The sequence below is a fragment of the Lynx canadensis genome, chromosome B1 (genome assembly GCF_007474595.2).
Source record: "Lynx canadensis isolate LIC74 chromosome B1, mLynCan4.pri.v2, whole genome shotgun sequence".
Taxonomy (NCBI): domain Eukaryota; kingdom Metazoa; phylum Chordata; class Mammalia; order Carnivora; family Felidae; genus Lynx; species Lynx canadensis.
Genome location: NC_044306.2, coordinates 133,015,613 through 133,032,738, shown reverse-complemented (window position 1 = coordinate 133,032,738; position 17,126 = coordinate 133,015,613).

Below are 17,126 nucleotides of genomic sequence, written 5' to 3'. Positions count from 1 at the left end.
GATTCTTTGGGGGTTAGGCCCAGGAATCTGCATTATAACAAGTATAGGGGAGGAAAATGAATTTCCCCCTACCCTTCTGAGTTCTTAGCTGAGATCACTGTAACAAAGGATGGATTGACAAGAGAAGACCAAACAGGAGGTTGTTAACATGCATATTTCACATATACCCTTGGGAGATTCCAGGGAAAAAGGAATAACTCACAGAGGTAGCTTTAGAATTTAGACTTACATACCATTTTAATAGGGAAAGGGAAAGGGAGATGCAGACCTTAGAGGAGAGAGCAAATTATTTTTAGCAAAGATGAGTGGGCCTTTAGAAGATGGAAAGTAGGATACTTTATGACCAAGTATGTCTGGGTGTGCTATCAAATTTAATCTATCCTCTCCTGTGAGCAGAGTCAATCCTCCCTGGGTGATGAAACTTCCAGGAAGGAGATTTGTAACAACTGAACCCCTTTTGGAGGTGCTGTCTTTAGGCAGATAAGGGGAGTGGAGAAAAAGTCTTTCCATACATCTCCCTGCATTTGCTGTTTGCAAGTGCTTACAGCCCAAAAGAATCAACATGCCAAAGTGGCATAATTTGTGGTGACCTGTCCCAAATTCCTACAGACATATTTTGGGGTAGCATATTGTTACCCTTCACAAGCAACCCCAGGTACTAACTGTGAATGCTGAAGTTTGAGGCACATGACTTTAGGAGGTAGCGGGACAGTGAGAGGAACTTCTTTCTCCTGAAGACGAAAGTTCTCTTTTTGGGTAAAACTACTCTGTTCTCAAATGTCAAATGACAGACTGTCCATTAGGGAATAGGTCAGTTGAATTTTTTCATTGCTAATTCTCAGAAAATATATGACTTTAATTAAAATTATAGATTCCCAATTATATTTTAACTATTCATGTGTTGAAAAGATATTTAAAATTATATAATCATACAGTTCCATACATGTTAAATAATGCCTTTGGTTTAAAAAGAAATCAGGGACCACACACCATACAAAAGGTAATTATGTGAAGGTGTGGAAGTATTATGTGACATTATTTTGCAATATATATATATATATATGTGTATATATATATATATATATATATATATCAAAGCATCATATTGTACACCTTAAACTTACATAGGTTATATGTCAATAATATCTCAATAAAGCTGGGGGAAAAAATCAGAGGAAAAAATCAGCCTTGATCTATTTAGAGTCTTCAAATAATATTATTAATTAATATTTTCTTTTTTTAATGTTTATTTATTTTTGAGAGAGAGAGTACATGCTTGGGGTCGGAGGGGGAGGGGCAAAGGGAGAGGGAGACAGAGAATCTGAAGTGGGCTCTGCGTAGGACAGCAGAGAGTCCTACGCAGGTCTTGAACTCATAGTCCACAAGATCATGACCTGAGCCAAAGTTGGACGCTTAACCAACGGAGCCACCCAGGCTCCCCACATTAATTAATATTTTCAAACATTTGTATGATAATCATGAAGAATGAGAAGTATGGGAAAGTAAATGATTTGCTTTATAAGCTCATGATAAAAAAAAGTCTTATACCTACACTGGAAACCAGGCCAAAGGTTATTGGCCAGGAAAAGATATATTACTTCTCATTTTATGCAGACACATTGCATCTCCAAATGGGCTCTATCCCAGGTCATAGAAAATAAGTTATGCTAGGAGCATCTGGCTTGTTCTGGCTTCAGTGGAGCATGAGACTCTTGATCTCTGGATTGTGAGTTTGAGCCCCATGTTGGGTGTAGAGATTTCTTAAAAATCATTTAAAAATCTTTCAAAAAAAATAAAAGAAAAGAAGTTATGCTGTACTCAAAAACAATTCCTGAAATTTACATTTTGTTTGATTTGAGACATACCTATTCACCTGGAAATATCTCCAGGTAAGTGGCCTTTGGAAAAGATTGCTACCCATAAACTGAGACATCAGATATACACTCTCTAGTAATGAATACAAAATTTAAAATGAACACCAAAAGCCTTCTGGAACTTTAAATGAAAAGACAACTTTTATTAACCACAGTGACATTCTTGAGACCTAGCATTTTAAAGAAGCTCAGAATAGCTAATCCATCTGAATCTCAGGATTATGTTTCAAAAACTCTCATGTTCTGAGGCACCTGGATGGTTTAGTTGGTTAAATGTCCAACTCTTGATTTTGGCTCAGGTCATGATCTCACAGTTCCTGGGATCGAGTCTTGCACTGGGCTTCATGCTGACAACACGGAGCCTGCTTGGGATTCTCTCTCCCTCTCTCTCTGCCCCTCCCCCACAGGTTCTCTCTCTCTCTCTCTCTCCCTCTGTCTCTCTGTCTCTCAAAATAAATAAATAAACATTTTTTTTTAAAAAAAGAGGATTTGATAAATAGGAATGCTATAAAACCTTCTGTCTTTAGGATTAAAAATCAGGAATATCATGCTGTATTGTGTTGATAAAATATAAGAGGTAAATATAGAATTACATTCAACTTCATTTCTCCAGTGTACTTTAGATAATGTGTTGTGATTTACAATTTTAAAAATTCTTTTACTGAGGTATAATGTTATACACACATATGTATATATGTATATGTACATATATAAGTGAGCATATATTACATTAATCATAAATATGCAATTCAATGATTTTTTTTATTAAATATACACTCAGGTAACCTCCATCCAGATCAAGATATAAAAAAGTTTCAGCTCTCCAAAAAGTATAACTTTTATTGCATTTTAAAATGATATATATAAATTATAATTCAAATAAATGAAATATATTTAACTATTTGACATGTGTTAAAAAGAAAACCATAGTCCCCAGTGGCATGACTTAGGTTAAGGTCCCAAGTCAGTAAACCAAAACTTAATACCTAACCTAACTACAGTTTCAACCCCCTAGAAATGTAACCTTCAGCCAGTCAACATGGGAATTTCCTGGTCAGCACTAGGACATTTACTGACAAACCCCACTCCTTTCCCCTTAGGAGGGCGACCTTGCCTAAAACAATGGATTTTTTTTCTGTAGCCCTTTATAGCTCCCTTCTACTTGGTAGATGGGATGCTACCTGATTCATGAATCTACTAATAAAGTCCATTAGATCTTTATAACTTACTAGGTTGATTTTTTGTTATTTAACATGTTAAAATATATAAATGAATGTATCGTACATTACTAAAAACTTGAAAAATTAAAAGAAGAAAATAACCATCCATTGTTTTACTACCTTAATGAAACTACTTTGATTTCTGATCACTTCATTTGTTAAAAAGAAAACTGGAGGCCCAAAATGGCATCCCTTAGGTTAAAGTCCCGAGTCAGTGAACCAGGATTTAATACCTAACCTAACTGCAGTCTCAACCCCCTAGGAATGTAACCTTTATTAACCAGTCAGCATAGAATTTCCTGGTCAATACTAAGACATGTGCTGATATAACCTTTATCCTTCCCTTAGAGGGCAACCTTGCCTAAACAATGCGTTACTTGCTAATAAATTCCTTTCTGTGTGTGTGTGTGTGTGTGTGCCCTCTCTCTGCCTTTAAAAACATTTATTTTGTTTAGCTCAGCGGAGCTCTCCTCTACTTGCCCGATGGAATGCTGCCCAACTCATGAATTATTTAATAAACCTGATAGATCTACAAATTTACTCAGTGGAATTTCGTTTTTTAATAGATTCAAGTCTTTTTTCACATATTTGCAAAACATTATGACTGGAATGTATATAAAATTTCAAATCCCACTTTTTTTTTAACCTGACATCATGTCATATGCATTTTCCATGGTGCTTCATAATTCTTTGTAATTATTTGCTTCCACATAATATTGCATTGAACATACTATAATTTTCTTAACCATTCCCCCAGCTGTTAGGAATAAAGTTTGTTCCAGCATTTGCTCTTTGCTGTGATAAATATTTTTGTGTATACAGGTTTTTCAGTTTCCTAATGGCTTTTCAATTATCCATTCTACTAAAAAGAAAGAAAACACATGTCTGTCTATTAGTACCTGTGCCAAGACATTAACTTTACTTGACTTTCTATTATTCAAAATGTAGGCTTATAGTACACAAGTCTGAAAGGAACCTTGGAAGTAACTCAGTTCTACCTAATTTCCAAAAAAGTTCTATAAGATAGTAATTCGACTTTAGTATGATCACTTCCACTGGTTTTAGAATTGCTATCGCCATATTTCATATAGGGTCATAAAAGTAATGTGTAACTTTTTTTTTAAGTAGGCTCCACAACCAACGTGGGGCTTGAACTTGACGAGGTTTTGGGATAATGGTGGGGATCCGGAGCTGATAAACAACAAAGAATTCTTGAAGACGTCTTTTGTGCAAAACCGTGATTTTATTAAAGCATGGGGACAGGACCCATGGGCAGAAAGAGCAGCACTGGGGTTGTGAGGAGTGACTGGTTATATACTGTGGAGCTGGGGGAAGTAAAGGCAAAAGGGAGGCCTCCAGAGGGACTTTGATATGCTAAAGAGGACTCCTAAAATACCTGAGGCCTTGCTTTTGTCAAGCTAAGGTTGTTTTCGCTCTAGTAAGGGATTATTTAACATTATGACCATAAAGCATTCCTAAAGAAATGTTATACTGTGCATTTGACTCAAGTATTTGTCAGTTGGGCTGCAGGTTATAAGGAAATTTCATTTTACCTGCCATTTCCCTCTTGCCTTTGTTACCCATATCACTATGGAGGGGTGATGTTGGGGCTCCAGGAAACTGAATCTACAGGTTTCTGGAGATTAGGCTATTGATAGGATTGCCTTTTTCTTGTAATTTACGAAGATATTTGTAAACTGATGGAGACCCATGTCCTGTATGACTGTGATTTGTATCAGTTAACCATTTGTTTTCTTTCCTTTCCTTCGTCTTCGGGCATCCAGGAGTGCCTGAGGAATATCACACACATTGTACCTGGTGTGTGTGTGTGTGTGTGTGTGTGTGTGTGTGCACGCGCATGCGTGCGTGCATGCGCTAGCTTGCACTTCATCCTCAGCCCGCCCCGTACTACCTCAACAAACTCAAGACCCGGAGATCAAGAGTCACATGTTCTACAGATTGAGCCAGCCAGACACTTCATTATGTATAACTTTTTGAGCCAGCCTCTCCAGCGTCCTTATATGAAACCATTGCCATCACCCTACCCCCACTCTAGAACCTTCTATTTACTGATTTGAGTTCATTTGCCACTCTTCCTGGTTGTGCTCACTCTCTTCTGTTTCTCCCATCAGATCCTCCCCACCCTCTCCACTCTGCTGCCTGCCCACCTGAATGGACTAGTCAGTGCTTAGGTGAGGGGCCCCAACAAGGAGGAAGGAGAGGTAAGGGAGAATATGTACTCCCTTGTTTGCCTCCGTGCAGGGTCACTTAAAGTTGGTTGCACCTTTCCCTTGGAAGATCACAGTTCCTCTCAAAGTGATCCTCTCCACAAAACTCTTTTGAATTACTCTTTCTGGGTTTTGTGACCAATACTTCCCTGTGTCCCTTTGGGCCTAGGGATCATTGCCCCAGGAACCTACCCTGTCCTGGTTGCTTTCCTCTACACTTCTTCCCACACTTTTGAAAATGGTCCATTTGATCAACCTACTTGGCCTATTTTAATGTCAGTGTGCCATCTGTTTCCTGCTGGATGTCTGACTCACTCTGTATACATTCAACAAATGCAACCCAGACAGTCACAAAACTGGAGTTGTAACTACTTGCTTTCTTGATTCTGATAGTTAAATGGTTCAGAAAATACTGGCACGGCTCACCCTGCTTGCCTCTAGTATTCAACACTGCGTTGCTCAGATACTTCACAATCCCCATCAGAATGAGCAAGAAACTTCACTATTGAACTTCAGTGATAAAGTTCATCTTCAATGGCTTATGAACTGAAGGAGTTATGTACTGCTTTCTTTTAAGGTTCAGATTTTTATCTCATGAAAACTCTCATGTTAGATATATCTGTGCCAGAGCAATTAAAAATATTTTTTTTAATGTTCATGTATTTTTCAGAGAGAGACAGAGCATGAGCCAGGGAGGGGCAGAGAGAGAGGGAGACACAGAATCTGAAGCAGGCTCCAGGCTCTGAGCTGTCAGCACAGACCCTGACACAGGGCTCAAAGCCACGAACCATGAGGTCATGACCTGAGCTGAAGTCCTCAAGTAACCAACTGAACCACCCAGGCAGCCCTGTGCCAGAGCTATTTTAATAATAGGATGGGGGTGCCTGGCTGGCTCAGTTGGTAGAGTGTGTAACTCTTGATCTCGGGGTTGTGAGTTCAAGTCCCGTGTTGGGTGTAGAGATTATTTAAAAATAAAGCCTTTTTAAAAAATTCTCTATTAAAAAATAACAATAGCATGAACAAACAGTATAAAAGCTAGATATGTATTTTCCTTTGGTGGATGCTCAATACCTAGCAGTCTATGGATGAAATAAGAGCTCTGGGAGTTAAAACTTTTTTAAAATAAAGAGTCAACCTCTCAGAGTGCTCACGTTATTCCATATCTATAAGACAGACTCGTGTAGAAACTGAAATAATTCTTCCAAGCCTTTGGGAGCATTATTTGGCAAGTTACTGTCTGGCGTGTTTAGTCTGACTTTTCATAGAGAAAATGCTTTTTGAATATTAAGGAGGTCCTGAAGGGATTAAGGCAGAATTGTTAGGTTAATTATTTCCTTGTAGAAGGAATGTTTCAAACTTAATAAATGGAAATAAGTGAAGGTGGCTCAAGGGTTAACTCAAGCCATTATATCATTTTCTTGATAAGCTTCTTCTTCTGACTTTCAGTTGGACTTATTTTGCTTTTACAGAGGAGAGGGTGTGGATCAGGAAGTTAAAAAAAAAAAAAAAGACATGAAGAGCTGCACCAAGGCCAAGAAAGCTTGGGCTTCCTCACCACATATTGAGCAATCGTCTCTCTCTTCTCATTCTTCAGTCCCTTAGTGGTCTCATGCATTCTGTGTCTGCAGTTACCACTATCACAGATGAGTCCCTAATTCAGTCTCTAGCACAGACCTATCTGAGCTCCAGACCCACACATACAACTATCTTCTTGACTTTGCCAAGTGGAGTATCTCAAAATACCTGGAATTTGTGACCTTCTTCCCTATGCCCAGGTTTGCTCCCCCTCCTGTGCTCTCTGCATCTTAAAACGACACCATCCTCCATTCAGTTACACCAGCCAGATACCTAGGGGTTCACCCTGGACACGTCCTCTCCTAACTCCTCATCCACTTTTTCTCCAAAATACACCTCAAACACATCCACTCTGTCCTTCTCCGGGGCCAACTCCCCAATCCTGGGGCCATCACCTCTTGCTCTTGTCCAGAGAACAGCGGTCACCTCCTAACTGGTTTGTCTATCTACTCTTCCAGTCCTTTCAACTAGTTCTCATGCTACACCTCAAATGACTGTTTTGAAATGCAAATATGTTAACACACACACACACACACACACAATGCTTTCCTTCTTCAATAACACTTCGGTGAATTCCTTTTTCCTTTAGTATAAAAATCAACAATTTTAACATGGCTTATGAATTTCTGCATGTTTTGGTCCTGTCCTACTTCTCCAAACCAATCTTATTTCCACTCTACCATTTACTAACTGAATAACCTTGAATAATAATTACTTAATTTCTCTGTGTTCCAGTTTCTTCATCTGTACAAAATAGGAATAAAGATAGTATCTACCTCCTAGGATTGTTGTGAGAATCAGTGTAAAGTGCTTAGAACTTAATAGGTACTCAACAAATGTTAGTTCTGAATAGCATGTCTTAGCTTCTTCCATCTCACCAATGGTTTTTCCTCAAAGGTGTCATACTTCCTTCTACCACAGTACCTTTGCACAATGTGTTCACTGTTTGGAGCACTGATCTTTCCTATTGTCACCTGGCATCATTTCCTCTAGGAAGCTTTATGATCTCATTAACCTGATAAGTCTTTCTATTACATGGTATCACAGCAACATATACCTTTCCTTAATAGCACTTACTATATTTTTACATTTATTTCAGTGATCATATGACTAATGCCTCCTTCTCCCCCTCTCTCTCTCCTGAAGTCCATGAAGGCAGGGTGGGGCAGGTAGGATCGGTTTTTCCCTCTTAATGCTGTATCCTCAGGCCTCTAGCATCTTACCTGACACTGGATAGGCATTCGATAAACATAAGTTGAATGAACGAAAATGAATTTCATTGTACACTGACAAGAGCTCCAAGGCCATGGGGTTTTAACATGGTCTGCAGCTTCCTTTCCCCTCGAATAGACAGCAGCACTTGTGTCAATGAGTTAGAATGGATGTTTCTCGGGGAAGCTCTACTTGACCATGGACTCCCTATTAAGTTTCTCCAGGACAATGACAGTTATCCCTTTCTCTATGCATAGGTCATCCCTAAGAGGACTACTCTCTACTAGACATATGGTTCCAAAACCACACCTCTTGATGAGGCCAAGCCTAAAAGTACAAAACAGTAACACCCCCTTAAAGAATTTTCACAGGAGAGTTTAGCTATTAAAGTTCACTCTTAACCAGGACATGTCAGACGAATTGTTTCCTGGCATCTTTGATTTTCTTCTTCTCAGACCCGGTTCTGGTTTGGTGTATGTTAACTTGCTTCTTTCTAGTGCTACACAAGGGTGAAATAATAATAATAGCTCACATCTACTGGGTGCTGTTGTTTGCTATTGCAGGCATCACACCAGGTATTCCCTATACAGTTGACCCTTGAACATCCCAGGTTTGAACTGTGCAGGTCCACTTATATGTTGTTTATATATGTGTGTGTGTGTGTATATATATATATATATATATATATGAATACAGTACAGTACCATAAATGTATCTTCCTTATGATTTTCTTAATATTTTCTTTTATCTAGCTTATGCTATTGTAAGACTACAATATATAATACGTATAACATACAAATACGTGTTAATCAACTACATCATCGGTAAGGCTTCCAGTCAACTGTTGGCTATTAGGAGTTAAGTTTTAGGAGAGTCAAAAGTTTTACGTGGATTTCCAACTATGACGGGCATCAGTGTATGGTTTATGCGCAGGCGTGCAAGCGTACCTGGCTGTGGGGGGTCCAAAAAGCCAGGTTCAGCCACTCACTGCGGACAAAATCCAAAGGCAGAGAGAACTGGGTGGTGAAACAAGAAAGGAATTTACTTCAGTGAGGCCAACACTGGGAAGACAGCAGACCAGCATCTCAAAGACTGTCTCCAAAGTGCCGAAAATACTTCCAGGTTTATATAAGGAAAATGTGGGGCAAAGGTGGGTGGGTTTGTGCAGGTGGGCAGTGAAGGCCAAATCAATCATCGTCTTGGAGTCAATCACAGGTGGGGGCTTGCTGGCTCAGGGCAATTTTTATTGCTCGAGGGAGTTATTTTGGTTCTCATCAGGGGATGCTTTGCCCTCAGGGTCTTGCGCCTGGGCCAAGAGACAAGCTGGAAAGAAGAACCCAACTAGCAAGTCTGAGTTCAAATGGAGCAGCTGAAGTCTTCTTTCAAGTGCCCCTAACCCCTGCATTGTTCAAGGGTCACCCATATATTTTATTTCACTAATTCTTAATTAGAGGGAAAAAAAAATCCTCTCAGGTAAATGCTATTATTATCTTCACTTTACAGTTGAGAACATGGAGGTTCAGACAGATGAAGAAATTTACCTAGTATTATAGGGCCAGTGGAACCAGAATTTGAATCCTGGTAGTCTGATGCCACAGCCCTTTATGTGTTGAACCACATTGCCTTAGGCACAGCTAGTAATCCTAACTCATTAGTTCCTCATCCAGTTGGGTAAGCTACAAAGACTACTCACATTGTCCCATTGTCCTCATAAACCTCCCAACATGTTGTGAACATGGACATCATTCATCTTGGGATCAGACAGCAAAGTTACCCAGATTCAAAACAAAGCACATCTTGATCTGTGATTGGTATATCATGAGTGCTCACACAATGTAGGTGCTCAATAAATATTTATTGAGTGACTAAATGGATTACAGCAGTTACACCTTCATATACCCTTTAATTGGGTTATGAATATTTTCCCATACAATTTCTCCATAATTCAGGGTTCTCTTCAAATAAAGAGTGAAGGATTTCCTTCTTAGTTCATTCTTTGTGGTCCAGACAACCTGATCCTAAATGCACGACCCTGAAAACCATCCATTTATCCATTGTAACTATTTGTCAACCAAGTTACAGGGTGTCTTGCCTTCACCTTAATGGAGAATGGACTTATTTTTCTCTGATGACCATGCAGCCTGGAATCTCTTCTGTCTTCTCTCCTTTCATAGTCAGGCCTGTTCAATATTTCTTTCTATGATGCTCCACATAGGCAGGCGAGTTTCACTTGTTACTCTTACTGTAATTGTTACCTGTCACTCTTATACCCAGCAAGCCTTTCTCTCCCAAGCCCAACCTACATTGTACTATAACAGGTACCTTGCCTTCAATTCCAAACTGACTGATTTTTAGAAACCATTTCATTCTGAAGTAAACTCTGTCATTGTAATCAAAAGTAGTCCTTTTCTCTTTTATGAAAAAAAAAAAAAACCCATTTGGAGTGCCTAGGTGCCTCAGTTGGTTAAGTGTCCAACTTCAGCTCAGGTTATGATCTCGCAACTTGTGGGTTCAAGCCCTGCATGGGGCTCTGTGTTGACAGCTGGGAGCCTGGAGCCTGCTTCGGATTTTGTGTCTCCTTCTCTCTCTGCACCACCCCCACGCCCACCCCACGCTCTGTCTCTCTCTGTCTCTCAAAAAACTAAATAAATGTTAAAAATTTTAAGACATATTCATTGCATGCAATTTTTAAATTCCACATAAACCCCCCAAAATAACTACTACACTCACTAGATGACATTTAAAGAGCCTGTACTAAAAAAATTTTTTAAAAATGAGTCTGTACTATATGTTAATTGCTAAAATAACAAAATTACATTACTATTCCAATTTTACAGATGAGGAAATTTCACCAGGGTCTGAAAAGACTTCCTTAAGATGCTTAACTGGTATTTGTGAGTCTGGATTTACACCCAGATCTATCCACTTGTAAAGCCAGCAATCTCTACCACTGACAACATCTTTTTAAAGGCCAATTCTGTTGTATAAGCTGTACCAAAAGACTTAGCAGTGTCGTCCCTACTATTGGATTTTTTGTTAGTTTCCAACCTTTTAATAATATTTAGAAATGGCAGTTTGGTGACATCTGACTGGCTCAGTCAGTAGAGCATGACTCTTGATCTCAGATTGTAAATTTGAGCACCATGTTGGGTATAGAGATTACTTAAAAAAAATAAACTCAAAAAAAAAGAGATGGCAGTTTGATAAACATTATAGTTAAATCTTTTCTTTGAAGTAAAAATAGCATTATCTTTCCTCTAGAATACATAAGTAATTTATCCTTATTATAAACAATCAAAGAACACATGAAATCATAAGGGAAAAGTAAACACCATCTGAAATTCTACCATCCTGTAATAACCACCATTAACATTTTGCTGATCACAATTTTGTATCTTTTTTATGTGCACCATGTATAATTTTACATAAGTGGGATCTTATGTCTTTCCCTCTTTTCTTTGCTCCCTAACTCCTACTCCCACAAATCCTTTTTTTAAATTTTTTTTAAACGTTTATTTATTTTTTAGAGAGAGAGAGAGAAAAAAAAACACCAGTGGGGGAGGGACAGAGAGGGAGACACAAAATCCCAAGCAGGCTCCAGGCTCTGAACTGTCAGCACAGAGCCTGCCATGGGGCTCAAACCCATGAACCCTGAAGATCATGACCTGAGGCTAAGTCGGACACTTAACTGACTGAGCCACCCAGGCACACACACCCCCCCCCCCCCAATCCTTTGTAGGGATCAAACTCACAAACTGTGAGATCATGACCTGATCCAAGTTCAAGAGTCAGACACTTAACCAACTGTGCTACCCAGGCACTCCTGCACTCTCACAAATCCTATTCATAGAAATAGATGGGATGTTCATTATTTATTTTACGAAAATGAGATTGTTTATTATACTAAAAGAAGGAAAAGAGAAATCACTTATTTCCAATGTGCTCTCTTAGCTTAAAAGTAAATCATGAGGGGTGCCTGGGTGGCTTAGTCAGTTAATTGTCTGACTCTTGATTTTGGTTCAGGCCATGATCTCATGGTTCCTGAGTCTGAGCCCCTCATCAGGCTCTGTGCTGACTGTGTGGAACCTGCTTGGGATTCTCTCTCTCCCTCTCTCTCTGCCCCTCCCCAGCTCATGCTGGCTCTCTCTCTCTGTCGTTCAAAATACATATAAATAAATAAATCATGAAAATTCCTCCAAGACTACTAGTATAGATCTAACTCACTCTTTTTGATGACTCCCTAATATTCCATTGGCTATGCTACAGTTTATTCAATCACTCTCCTATTAAAGGAAATTTCATTTAGTTTTCTTTCTTTCTCCTGCCAATCCAAGAAAGTTTTTAAAAAACATCCATATATAAATATCCTTACTTACAAATATGCCCTTACTTCTATGGAATAGATTCCCTGAGGTTACTTGTGTGACTGCTAAACCTAGGCCAGGGACTGGCAAACAAACTATGACCCATGAGTCAAATCTGGTCTGCCCCTTCCCCTCCATTTTTGCATGGCCTGTGAACTCAGAATGGATTATATATTTTTTAATAGCTGAAAAAAATAAAGAATAATATTTTGTAACACACAAAAATTATCTGAAATTCCAGTTTAAATGTATAAACAAGGTTTTACTGGACCTCAGTCATACTCATTAATTTATACATTGCTTGTGCTACTTTCGTGATACCATGTCAGAGTTGAATAATTGTGACAAGAACATATGGACTGCATGGTTAAGCGTCCAACTCTTGATCTCGGCTCAGGTAGTAATCTCATGGTTTGTGGGACTGAGCCCTGCGTCAGGCTCTGCACTATCAGCGCAAGGCCTGCTTGAGATGCTCTCTCTCCATCTCTCTCTGTTCTTGCTTTGCATGCACGCTCTCTCTCAAAATAAATACATAAAAATTCAAAAAAAAGAATATATGGACTGCAAATCCCAAAATATTTATGTTATCTGGCTCTATATCTGGCCCTTTGGTATACAAAAGCTTACTGACCCCTGACCTAAGCAATTGATATACTTCTCTTATTGTTATTAGGTGGACAGGGTAATTATTTTAAAATACATTTATTTTATGATATGAGATGGAAAAATCAATCGCTAAGGAATTTGGGGGAGGATTTAAAGCCATATTTGAATTGTACATATAGTGATTATTCCCTCTGTATAAAAACTATTTTGATATTCAGATTTCAGTAATTACCAGCATAGGTATAATATCTGGGGTGATGGGAAGATACATTCTCTGGACAGGTTGCAGTTAGGATATAGGACCTCTCTTTCTTTAACTGTCAAGTTCAGCTTATTCCTTCCTTCTTTGTGACTGTCCTACCCACAGTGCCTTTTAGCTGTCTAGGCATGGCCAGGCAGCCAGCTGTTACTTTATACACCTGCTAAAATAAGCAGGGACTCACTGTGAGAAGCAGCAATTGAAAAGTATAAGTGAGGAAGGCAAATGACTTATGACTAATTCTTGGCAGAAACAGCAAGAGGGTAACAGATTACGGATAGATCACCTCAGCCCTAAACAGAAAACTGTGCGTGATAATGGAGTCAAGGAAAGTGCCAACAGAAAACAAAAAAACAAAAAACAAAAAACAAAAAACAACAACAAAAAACCCCACCCTATCTTTATAGATAAACACAGAGAAATAACTGATTTCCCTTTTCTGTAGAAGTGTTCCTAGAATTGGCTGTTGTGATTAAAGCTGCCCTTGAAAAGGGGAAGCAATTAACTTAGGATTTTACAGGGAGTTAGGAATTCCAAGAGGCAGGAAAAATGAGCATATAGGAAGACCAGTCAACAGGTCACAGGGGGCAATGTGAGAATTTTCACACTTCAGACTGTCATTTTTGCTGAAGTAGGAAGCGTATTTGTTCACTGTTAGAACTAATGCCCAAGACCTTAAAAGAGAATAATTCCTCCTTTTCCCTTTGTCACCATGCATTCTATTGGATCTGCTGTTAGTCCTCAAGTATTGATGGGGGGCTGGTTCTCTAGATGAAAACTAAAGATGAGGATGCTGGGCATTCCATGGTGGCAAAGCAGATAGAAATCCTGCCTTCACAGAACATGCAATTGGGCAAGAAAAGACAAACCATAAACTCAGTAAATCAGTATATTCTAGACTATTTAGAGGTTGATAGATACAATGGAAAAAATAAAACAGGGAGGGAGTGGGATGGAGAACTACGTCTAATCTTAAAAATCGTGGTCAGGAGAGGCCTCTGGGAGGTGAGACATGAGCCCTGTGCATGTTGGGGATGAGGACTCCAGGGAGGAGAAACCGAGAGAGCAAGTGTTCTGAGGTGAAGCATTCCTGGCTTTGCGAAGGGACTGTAAGGAATCCAGCTAGTCAATGGGAAGGAAACCAGGAGGAGAGTACTTAGGAACGGGATTGTAGAGCTGAGGGACTTGTGGCTGGATTGCACAGCCGACATGCTCTTTGGCTTTTACTTTGGGTGAAATGAGTGAAAATTTCCCCGTAAAAATGGAGACCTCAGATCTAAGATCTGAAATCCACTCCTGAGTCTCCATATCTTCTGCCACCTTGTTTTGTCCCTCATCATCCATCGTCACTGCCTCCAGATTACCTCTGTAACACCGGGGCCACCACCAGGGGGCAGTGAGTGAGGCACTTGCCTTGCATGCAAAAGTTAAAGGCAGCGCCAAAAATCTCCATAGTTACTGATTTTCCTTATGTTTCAGTCTCTGAAATGGCACAGTAAAACACTGGCATTGATCCTTGCTTCTTTTAAATTTTGATATTTTGTTCATCGTGGCATTTTGGCGTTAGTGTTGATTTTTAGAAATACTGCATTAAATGTTATTTGATTACTTAGATTTTTGGCATTCTTTCTCTTAAATATTGTGTCCAAGGTGTGTGCCTCACTCACCTCACCCTAGTCCCTGCTCCTATGCTGTCTCTTCTCCCTGTTTCTCCAGCGTCAGTCTAAACCAAGCGTCTGTAAACAGCTTCTGTAAAGGCCAGATAGGAAATATTTTAGGCTTTTCAGGCAATATAGTTGCTGTGACACTCTGCCATTGGAGCAGAAAAGCAGCCACAGGTAATGAGCAAACAAGTGTGTTCCGGTATGTTGGAGGTTATGGAGAAGACATGTTGCTACCTAATATTGTCTCCTTCTTCCTTGGTGACAGGAAGGTAACAACCCCTTTGGGGTTGTAAGGTGCTCAGCTAAAAATTACATTTTACAGCATCTCATGCTACTACTACAGCCAGGTGAAGTTTTGGTAAATCAGATGCATGCAGAAATGTGGTATGGGATTTGGGGAAGCAACCTCATTCCTCCTTTTAAGCTGCTTAGAATACAGCTGTGACAGCTAGAACCCTGGCGGTCATCTTGGAACGTGAAGTGTAAATTAGGTTCTCTAATGAAGCAGATAGAAGGTGCGTGAGTTTCTGGAAAATAATGGAGCTGTCAGATGAGCTCCTGACTGCATACCTATGGGGTGGGGAGGAAAGCCAGAGGAAGAGAGAGCTAATCCCAAGCAGGCTCCATGCCCAGTGGGGAGCCCAAGGCAGGGCTTGATCCCACAACACTGGGATCATGACCTGAGCCAAAATCAAGAGTCAGTCGCTCAACTGACTGAGCCACCCAAGCACCCCTTACCTCAGCGCTTTTTATGTGTGAGAGAAATAAACTTGTATTTAAACCATTACTCTGTATTTAAACTATTATTATTTGACAGCTTTTTTATATTCAGATGAAACTAATCCTAATTTACAGGTAAAGCTGCACTAGTTCACACAGGTTAACAAATTAAGTGAAACAGTGTTTCATATACAAATTTCAGGCAGCCCTCAATTTATTATTGGCTAACATGTTTTGAAGCCCCTGGCTTGAGTGGTAACCATTTCTAGGATTCAGAGGCACTTTTCCTCTTTCTTCCCAGTTCAGGACTATGTTCTGGTGCTCTGAGATTGTTAACATTACAATGCAATGTGTTATGACAATTACAATAATAATATAACATGTGAGTACAGCATTTTGTTTCTTTTCTAAGTAATTTAAATACTAATATCTTCCAATGAGCATGGGAAAGAAAATCATTAAAATCCTTGTGAATAATTGTAAGACTACCTATAGAGAAGAGATGTCAACCATAAGTCAGCCAGCCATGAAAAATGTTTGCTAACATTAAAGAAAAAATAAAGAGGGGCGCCTGGGTGGCTCAGAGGGTTAAGTGGCCAACTTCAGCTCAGGTCATGATCTCAACAGTCTATGAGTTTGAGCCCCGCGTTGGGCTCTGTGCTGACAGCTTGGAGACTGGAGCCTGCTTCAGATTCTGTGTCTCCCTCTCTCTCTGCCCCTCTCCCATTCACGCTCTCTCTGTCTTTCAAAAATGAATAAATGTTAAAAAAAATTTTTTTTAAGAAAAAATAAAGAGATCAAGTTGACTAATACTGCCATCTAGAGTTAGAAGTCAAAACTACCATTTCTTATCTATAAGCAGACAGGGTTGCCTGGGTGGCTCAGTCAGTTAAGCCTCTGACTCTTGACTTCAGCCCAGGTAATGATCTCATGGTTCAGTTCGTGAGTTCAAGCCCTGCATCAGGCTCCGTGCTGGCAGTACAGAGCCTGCTTGGAATTCTCTCTCTTTGCCCCTCTCCACTCATGCACAAGCTCTCTCTCTCTCAAAATAAATAAACTTAAAAAAAAAACTGTGTAAGGTTGAAACAATCAGGGTTTGTGGAGGTCGGTTTTTTTATTTTGGGTTTTTTTTAAGTTTTTATTTAAATTCCAGTTAGTTAACATATAGTGTAATACTATTTTCACATGTATAATATAATGATTCAACAATTCTGTACAACACCCAGTGCTCATCACAAATGGACATCTTTAACCCTCATCACCTATTTCACCCATTCCTCATGCCCTCCTCCCCTTTGGTAACCATCAATTTGTTGTCTATAGTTAAGAGCCTATTTCTTGGTTTGCCTCTCTCTTTCTCTCTCATTTTCCCTTTATTTTGTTTCTTAAATTCCATACATAAGT